This window comes from Panthera tigris, chromosome F3, assembly GCF_018350195.1.
Source record: "Panthera tigris isolate Pti1 chromosome F3, P.tigris_Pti1_mat1.1, whole genome shotgun sequence".
Taxonomy (NCBI): Eukaryota; Metazoa; Chordata; class Mammalia; order Carnivora; family Felidae; genus Panthera; species Panthera tigris.
The window spans coordinates 62,843,513-62,853,179 of NC_056678.1; the positions used below are offsets into that span (position 1 = coordinate 62,843,513).

Sequence of the window (9,667 nt, forward strand, 5' to 3'; positions counted from 1 at the left end):
CGCAATCAGAGGGAAAGTCTGAACTACATCCCTCATGTGTGATAGGTCATTCATCCAACTTAAAGTCTGGGGAGTGACTCGATCAGAAGGGTAGAAGACAGGGGTGCCTGGGCGGCTCAATGATGCTTAAAGCATCTGACTTTGGCTCAGGTCATGATCTCATGGTTCATGAGTTTGAGCCCTGCATCGGGCTCTGTGCTGAGAGCTCAGAGCCTGGAGCCTGCTTCAGATTCGGTGTCTCCCTGCCTCTCCCCCACTCACACTCTCTCTGTCTCTCAAAAAATAAATAAATGTTAAAAAAAATTTTAAAAAAAGAAGAGAAGACAGTGACTTAACAGGCTAGAAGAGAGTGGCGGGTGATGAGGCTCCTTTGGGTGATGCTTCCACTCTGTGCTCAGACACTGTCTAGGAAAAACACTGTTTCCTCTCCTCACGCACTCCCAATATCTCTGACACCAGCTCTGTGGATTTTCCACAACCAGAAATTCTGACACTAAGTGCCTGAAGTTGGAGCAGACCCGACAGGTTGAGGGCTCAGTCCCACAAGACTATCCTCCTCCAGTGCAGACATCAATTGCAAATAGTAGGTCTGCAGCTTCCAGCTGATGTGGCTGCAAATCGGAGGTCCCCACGACCCCCTCCTCAGATTTGAGCTGCTCATCGAACAGCTCACAGGACTCAGGGAAACACATTCACCAGTTTATTACATAAAGAAGGATATGTCAAGAGATACAGAAGAACAGCCAGAAGGAGAGATACATAGGGGTGGTCTGGGAGGGTCCCGAGGACAGGAGCCTCTGTCCCTGTGGGATTGGGGTGTGCCTCCCTCCCGGTTCATGGCAGCTTTCACCCGCCTGGAAGCTCCCCAAACCACATACTTTGGGGGTTCTCATGGAAGCTTCATCAGATAGGCATGATGGCTCATTAAGTCACTCTCCAGCCTCTCTCCCCTTCCTGGAGGAGAGCAGGTGGGGCTGAAAATTCCAGGCTTCTAATCATGGCTCAGTCTTTCTGGTGACCAGTCCCCATCCAGGAGCCCACTAAGAGTCACCTCATTAGAACAAAAGGACATTCCCATCACCCAGGAAATTCTGAGGATTTTAGGAGCTCTGCGTCAGGAACCAGAGTCAGAGACCAAGGACTGGAACAAAAATGCCCCAGTGCTCTTATCACTTAGGAAACTATGAGGACTTCAGGGGCTCTGTGCCAAGAACCAGGGGCAGAGACCAATACTTTTATTTTCTGTTATGCCACAGACACAGATACCGTTGGAAGTTTCAATCTGAGGATTCTTGGTAAAAGATTCTGAATATGCCTTCCCCACTTCCTTTACCTTTGGTGTTTATAAAGCAAACAGACCTTAACCAGAAGCAGAGGCAGGGGCCTCCCCACGGCCCCGCTGGCCCTCCAGCCCCACCCCCGGGAGCAGCTGTAGTCCTGCTGACTCCAGGCACAGAAGGGGGAACATGAGGTAAGAGACAGGGTGAGATGCGTCTGTGCCAATGAGAAAAAATCTTGGGCCAAGGATCTATCCTCAGCTAGATACGAAGTTCCTCCAAAGCTGATCTCCTCTGAGGAGAAACCAATGAACTGATCCTGACGACACCCCTCGTGTTCAGAGGCAGTGCGGACAGAAGCAGGGGATGCTTGAACAACATGGTGTCCTTCCGCCCCCACTGCCTTCTTTGGGCGAGGAGTCATGGCCAGGCCAGGCCGCCAGAGGGGAGTTCCAGCTAGAAAACCTGGAGGGATTGCTTCCACCCAGAAGAGGTGGACACTAAGGACTGAGGCCTTCCTTGCAGAGTTACACGGCCACATACAGCCACCCTCCTGCTGGCCCCAGCACTGGCTGCCACAGCAGCACTGGGACTGCCTCACACTGGGTTCCAGTGTTGACAACGATTATCATTAGAAGAACGGGTATGGTTAAGCCCTTCGTAGCCTTCCGAACACACGTGTGTCCAATAGCTCTGCAAACAACGATACCGAAAACTATGGCTGTTATTCCCATGGAGTAAGTACAGACGCCAAGGAAAAAGGAGAGCCAGAACCTGAACTTGGTTCTTCTGACTCTAAATCCCAGGCTCCTTGCATAACAAGGGTAAGTATTTACCAAGCGCACGGAAATTAGCCCACAAAGATGCCCACTTGCAGCCCCCTTCCCGTGTCCAGATAAATATTCATCCACGCGCACAGAAACGGCCTCAGGAGAGGATCCGTACTGTCCCCGCAGCCTGGCACTTTCACTCGCAGTCACAGAAGGAAATGGAGACCTCACCTCCAAAAGTAACTAACTCTGTGTGTGGAGGGATAAGGGGTGCACTACAGCCCAGGGACTTGGATTTTAGTTCCTATCCCAAGAAAACAGTTTGGGGTCACCAAGTGAGGAGACAGATGGCAGCTGGACTGACTGTGGTTCACTTCCTGATGCATACAAACATCCAGTCATTACAACCTCAGTTAAAAGAAAATAAAATGTTGGGGCACCTGAGTGGCTCAGTCAGTTAAGCCTCCGACTCTTGATTTCAGGCTCAGGTCATGATCTTGCAGTTCGTGGGCTCGAGCCCCATGTCGGGCTCTATCCTGGTGGTGCGGAACCTGCTTGGGATTCTCTCTCTCTTTCTCTCTGTCTCTCTCTGCCCCGCCCTTACCTGTGCGCTCTTTTTCATAAAATGAACTTAAAAACATGAAAAAACAAAATGCAAATGATTTTTTTAAAAAAGCACAGATTTTAGAGTCAGACCTACATGACTTTCAAACTTATTTGCTGCATTTCTTTGAGCAACTCCTTCCACTTTGCTAAGCCCTCATAGCCTTACCTATAAAACAGGAACCATGTCATACAGAACTGTGAAAATCCATCAAATATTGCATAGAAAGCTCTGAACATGGAGTGTGGTGCACAGTCAACCCTCAGCGTTAGCTTCTTTATTTTCCACGCACACATACACCAAATAGAGTTGACCCTCGAAAAACACGGATTTGAACCTCACAGATCTGCTTACGCAGACTTTTTTCAATAAATACAGTACAGTACTGCTCATGTATTTTCTCTTCCTTATGGTTTTCTCAATAAGAGTTTCTTTCCTCTCGCTTGCTTTATTGCATGAAGACAGTACATAATATATACACATATACGTACGTATAACATACACAGTATGTGCTGATCGACTGTTACGGGTAAGGCTTCTGGCCAACAGTAGGCTATTCGTAGTTAAGTTTTGGGGGGAGCCCAAAGTTATACGTGAGTTTTCAATGCGCAGGGGGGGTCAATGCCCCGGCCCTTGTTGTTCAAGGGGCAACCGTACAAGCACAGACACCACGAGCAGATGAACATCGTTGGCATCCTCCCATCTGGTAACTAGGGTCCTTGTGGGGACTTGTTCATTAAAGTGCCTCCGTCATCCCAGCCATGAAATGAAGAAGAAAGCAGAGGTAGGTGGCGGAAGGAGCCAGAGATCGGCAGCGAAGAAAGCCCCGACTTAATTTTCAGCCCCACCGCTGGAGCCCCACCACCACAAGCCGTGCGTCCCTGAACATGTCAGTTCCTTGCTACCATTTCCGACATCTGTGAGATGAGGGGCCGGGTGGATCTCCAAGGCTCTTTCCAGAGCTCCGACTCCGTGCTCCTCAAGGGAAAGGGTGCAGAAAACGGTAGGCAAGATGGTGCTGCCCCCCCCCCCCCACTGGCTTGAACGGTGCGAGCTCCCGCCTCAAACTGCTGGCAGGAGAGTTTCAGCCACTTGGAAAAATTCTCTTTCTCCCCCGATGGGACTCTGGAACCTCGGCCAGGACACAGAGGTCCCAGCTGCAAACAGTCCCAAGTCATTTGATAACAAAGGGAAAGGCACCCCAGGCCAGCCAGGTGGGGTGAAAAGTGTCCTATGCGTGCAGGCCCCCCTCCCGGCCACCCCAAACTTCGCCCTGAAGACGCCCCTCTGCCCAAGTGGCCCTTCTCACGATGAAGTCAACAGTGCTGTTGAGAAAACGAAAGTACAAAAAGCTGCCCTCTCCAAGGCTCGGGACTCTCGAGTCCACCACGAAATGCCTAAAACCTGGCTCCCCTGCTCCGCTTTCTCCCTGCCCGAACCAGCTCTGCGATCGGCCTGTCTTGCCTGCCAACAATTTCAACTCTGCTAATGCTGTTTATTGTATCCTGCAGCTCTATGGATTCCTTCGTTTTGCTCCTGTCGTCTTTGGTTTAGTGTTCCTTATCCTTCCCTCCGTAAATATAAATCCAGGAACCCCACCACCACCAAAATGTGAGATCGTGGATTTCTCCAGTCTACGGTGCTCTATTCCTCTCCCTTCCCCGCCTGGCTTGAAACCCCCTCCTGCCTCCTTTTTACAACTTTTCCTGAGACATCAGAAGTACACTCTGAGCTTTCGTTTTTAGAAAAGGGAAAAAAGGAAAGAAAAACAAAAAGACATAACTTACGTTCGTCCAGGAGGAGCACACAGATTTGGAAAGAAGAAAACAGAGTTATAATCCACCACGTTCCCCCAGCCCCCCCCAAAAACGAATCTGTTGTGAAACTCTTCTTTTTCCACTTTGCCGGCGAAGGAGCCCGGTGGCAGGCATACGTCCACAGGCTGATGCAAGATGCTTTGAGAGAAACCTCACATTCTGAGGATTCCTGGGAGAGCGCCAGGGATCCCAGCATCCAATATATTGCACATTTGGTTTCAATTAGGAAGGGGGTTGGGGAGGGAAAAAGGAAAGTCACCAATCAGAGCTGTTTTCTGTTTAGAGACTATGTCTTTTGACCCAAGGGACCGCGGGCAAAGCTATAATTTACAGCAAAACCCATTCATAGAAGAAAAAATATGTATAACCATAGGACAGAATTAAAGACACAGCTCCCTTCCGCCATGTCCCCACCGCATGCGTCCCCAAGCCCTCCCCCACCACCTAAGACTTGGTCCCCACCCTGTGTCCCCCCCCCCACCTCATTTTTCTTACTTGGGCTGAAGTTATAAGCACAACTTAAGTTTTGGATTCTCTTCCAGTTGAAGTTTCCAGGACAGTTGGGTCACACACATGGAGTTGATCTTTGGTGTTTTATCCATGAAAGCCCAGAGCTGAGCCCTCCCCAAAAAGATTTTATTTAAGCCCTCCCCCAATTCCCTCTCCGACCAAAAAAACTGGACAGTTCATAGTTCTAGGATTCCTATTTTTTTCCACTCAATTCCCAGTTGGTTGTTGCTTCTGTGGGTCTATTGCTGTCCTGGATTCATGCTGCTAAATGAAAACACAAGCATTTGTGTTTTTTTTTTTTTTTTTCCTTTTTCCTCTTTTCTTTCCCTCCTATCCATGGCTGTGGCCAGAGACCATGTGAAAGGGGAGTGTAGGGGACACGGAAAAAGACCTTCCTCATTTCCCTGATACTTTTCTCCCATCCATCAAGGCCCCTGTCCTTAACCCTTCAGAGCGTGGATCATTCCTGACCAAGCACAGGCTTGGGCTGTCCCAGGGGTCCTGATTCTCCATGAGTACAGGGAAGGCAAGGCAAGCTGAGACTCTAGGTCAGGAGATCCGGGGAGGACAGTAGATGGCAACAGAGAGGTTATGAACACCTAACCCAGCCTTGAGAGATGGCCTCCTCCTAAAGAGACCCCCTTCCTCTGGGCCTGTGCTATCACTGTCTCTTCTCTGCTTGCATTTTGGCAGCCAACAGAGGATCGCACAGCCCCCAAGATGAGCAAGAAGAGACACAGGGCACACAGGAGAAGGACAGGAGAAGGGGACCATGGAAGGACATTCCCGTAGTAAGCCTGGAGCAGGAGATACTTCATAAGAGGACCAGGGGCCAAGGAGACCTCCAGCTGGAATGGCCATGAAGAGCCATGCTGTCGGTGTTATATCCCCACAAGGCCCTTAAGCTCAGTCAGAAAGTGGCCTTTGGTGTCTATGCCTCACATAGAAGAGGACACAGAGAAGTTGGATGCAGCTCAGAGGGCAGCCACAGAGAGGACCAAAGGTAGAAAACGAGACTAAGAAAAAACTAGAACCAGGGTTATTTTACAAAGAGAAGAGGTAAACCTCGTAAGAAAGCTCTTCAGTGAGAAAATCTGAAGTCAGGTCTGAGGCTGACTGAGGCCAGGACACTTGGCTTAAGGCGGTAAATGTATATTGAGCACTTGGAGGCCCTTGGCTGGGTGCTTGCCTGAGACAACTCCAGACATCTTGTCCTGGGAAGGGTCCTAGAATCGTCCCCAAATATTGCGGTCTAGAGTAGTTTACCTATTTGGCACCACCATAAAGAATGCACCCAGAGGATAATAATTTCACAGATTTGGTGAGACTACAGGTCACATGTGGACAGCAGTGTAATAATTCCGTAAATCTAGAACCTAATAAAGAAGAGACACCTACAGGTATGTGTCTTCAATCACCAGTATTTAAGGTGGTTCTACTCCATAGGCTGGGTCAAAAGTAAGGAAGAGCTCTAAGAAAAATACCTTGTCTCTCACTCAAGTTAGTCTCAGCCAGATTTGGAGTCTGACCTTGAACTCTTAAGAAGATGCTACCAAAAAAAAAAAAAAAAAAGGGCAAGAAAAAGCCAAGGTGATGTTTTACCAAAATATGTGAGTGGGCATTTAAAGAATCAAGAGGAATGATCAGATTGGAGCCCCCGTTTTGGAAGACCATCCAGGTTGCGGGAGTGGGCTATGTTTTCTCAGGCTTGACAACAGCCATTGCTACAGGAAGCCACGGCTGGAAGGAAAGAAAAAGCAAGTGCCACTTCAAAGCTGAGAGGAGTCATTCATGGAATACACAGAAAAAACTTCTTGGAGACTCTCAGAGCTATTTGATAGAGTTTTGAGTAAGGCTGGAATTCCTACAATTGTGGGAACAGATGTGGAAAAATACCATTTTGTTACTCTTGTGTGAATAGATTTTGCCCCCTGGTTTGGCTTGGGAAACATGAGTCATTGCAATCAGAATGATTTATGTTGCATGGGAGGTAATACATCCCAATTATGAGGACTGTTTTACACTAAAAATGAGTTACTGACAAGAGTATAGAATTCCCCTACCTGGACTTTACTAAAAATAGGAAAGATCTGGAATGGACAAGATGCGGTATTCATTAGAAGTAAGGAGATGTTCAAGATGACTTTTCAAAATCTTTTCTAGTCTGCAAGCCAAGGTTCAAGTAAATACAAGTGTTAAAAATTGAAATAACTATGGTATTTCTGTCTCCAAATGGCCAGGGATTAGACACCTTTGTGATGCTTCAGGAAATAAAATACAAGATGGAAGTAAGGAGTGTAACTTGCGCGCGCGCGCGCACACACACACACACACACACACACACATCTTAAAAGACTCTATGAGTATTCACAGAAACCAAACCCAGTTGGTACATTTAAGCTTCACAAGGAATTAAAAATACAAATAAGCCACTAGTAACCTAGTTCCTAGTCAACTGTCTTCTCTCCTCACTTCTGCTCCTTCTCTCTCTCTCCTCTCTCTCTCTCTCTCTCCCTCCTGTGTATCCCTAACACATCTTTTAACCTATTTTTCAGCAGATCAGACTTTTCTGCTTCGTTTCACATGCTATGGAAGATGGTTAGCCTAAAAAGACACCTTAGCTCTCTCTCACTTTAAATGAACAGGACAGAATGACTAGTTTTGTTGATGCCCCAGTTCTAGAACCCTGAGAGGAGGAATTTGATTGGTCGGGTGTGTTTCATGTTCTCATCCTCTATCTCTAAACTGGAGACCAATGGGCCATGTAATATGAATACAGCTCCATCCCACTCACAAGTGGGTCACTTCTTAGAAAAAGTGCCATACACTAGAAGACAGGTCACATTATCCGGTGCATCAATAATTAACAACTGATGATCCCTGGATTTTATAGAAATTATACCTCACCGGCCAAAACCAGAGAACACAGTACACGGTGGAGTCATATCGTGCACGTATTTAAATACCAATTTTAGAACCTAATCCTTAAAATAAGATGCCTAGTTATTGGGTAATCTGTCCACAAGAGACAAATCCATTGACATATATTAAGGCATAAAAGCTAAATTTTTTTAAATTTTTTTTAATGTTTATTTATTTTTGAGACAGAGAGAGGCAGAGCATGAACAGGGGAGGGGCAGAGAGAGAGGGAGACACAGAATCCGAAGCAGGCTCCAGGCTCTGCGCGGTCAGCACAGAGCCCGATGCAGGGCTCGAACTCACGGACAGCGAGATCGTGACCTGAGCTGAAGTCGGACGCCCAATCGACTGAGCCACCCAGGCGCCCCAAAAGCTAAATTTTTTTAATCAATATGGAGGAAATCTTGTAGGCAATAGAAATACTTAGGTTTTCTTCACAGCAGAATGGTCTGAATGTCCAGACAGCTGTATAGAGACTTTCCTTTGGTTTTTGCTTGATTTTAGCTCATCATTCAGGAATCTTAGTGCGCTTAAGAATTATCATATGAAGGGGCACCTGGGTGGCTCAGTAAGTTAAACGTGCCACTTCCGCTCAGGTCACGATCTCACGGTCCGGTCCGTGAGTTTGAGCCCCGCCTCAGGCTCTGTGCTGACAGCTCAGAGCCCGGAGCCTGCTTCAGATTCTGTGTCTCCCTCTCTCTCTGCCCCTCCCCTGCTCACACTCTGACTCTCTTGCTCTCAAAAATGAACATTAAAAAAGGTAAAAAAAAAAAAAAAGGGGGGGGGGGCGCTTGGGTATCTCAGTCAGTTAAGCGTCCAACTTTGGCTCAGGTCATGATCTCACAGTCCATGAGTTCGAGCCCCACGTCAGGCTCTGTGCTGACAGCTCAGAGCCCGGAGCCTGCTTCAGATTCTGTGTCTTCCTCTCTCTCTGCCCCTCCCCTGCTCATGCTCTGTCTCTGTCTCAAAAATAAATAAAAACATTAAAAAGAAAAAAAAGAATTATCGTATGAAGCTGTGTCCACAGAAGCATGAGTACTATCTTTGTGAGTGATTTAAAGGTCTTTTAAAGATCATCTTGACCCTAAGAAATGTTTCCCTTTATAGGCTGGGTCCTAACCCCAAAGGCTACTAGATGCTATTCTTCTGTGACAGACATTCCTAAAAGGTGATCCAAGTTCAAACTCCTAGTGGGAGAGCCACCCTGGATAAGTCACTAACTTTCCTATCTATAACATGGGGGATGATACCAACTCACAACTCATAGCCTTGGGAGAAGATGGAAACAGGAGAGAATAATTCATTGCGTTTTTACTACATGCCAAGCACACTTCTAAGAACATTATACTTATTTGTCACGAGAACTTTATGGGGTGGGGCTATGACTTCCCCAGTGTCCATACTAAGAAACTGATGTACAAAAAAGTTAGTGTGCCCAAGGTCGTAGCTGATGGTGCTGGAATACATGTGCATATGGTATGTGCTTTGCTGACAATCAAGCGTGTGTGTTCATGTGAAGAGGAAAGATGTTCAGAGGGTGGGAAAGAGTCGATTCTCAGGTTTTCAGGGATGGAAGTCTTATTATCCATATGGAGAATCATCTACGTCATTTTCCTTCCCATCCTTTCTCCCCCCTGAAACCCCTCTTTGTGTCACTGTTTCTTAGTACATCCACTAGAGAAAGAATGAGACATTTTTAAAAAAATTTTTTTAACATTTATTTATTTTTGAGAGACAGAGAGAAACAGAGCATGAACGGGGAGGGGCGGA

The 9,667-nt window shown here is 47.1% G+C and overlaps 1 protein-coding gene across 4 annotated transcripts in view; it reads right to left on the reverse strand.

Annotated features, from left to right (window-relative positions):
- DDR2 (discoidin domain receptor tyrosine kinase 2) overlaps window positions 1-5,031 on the reverse strand; it is a 154,355-nt gene extending 149,324 nt beyond the window's left edge. For all 4 annotated transcript variants that reach the window (XM_042975993.1, XM_042975992.1, XM_042975994.1 and 1 more), the window contains exons 1-2: window positions 4,964-5,031; window positions 4,439-4,637 (exon numbers count right to left, since the gene is read on the reverse strand). The gene's annotated coding sequence lies outside the window, so the exon portion shown is untranslated. The remainder of the gene's footprint in view (window positions 1-4,438; window positions 4,638-4,963) is intronic.
- Window positions 5,032-9,667: the final 4,636 nt, after the last annotated feature.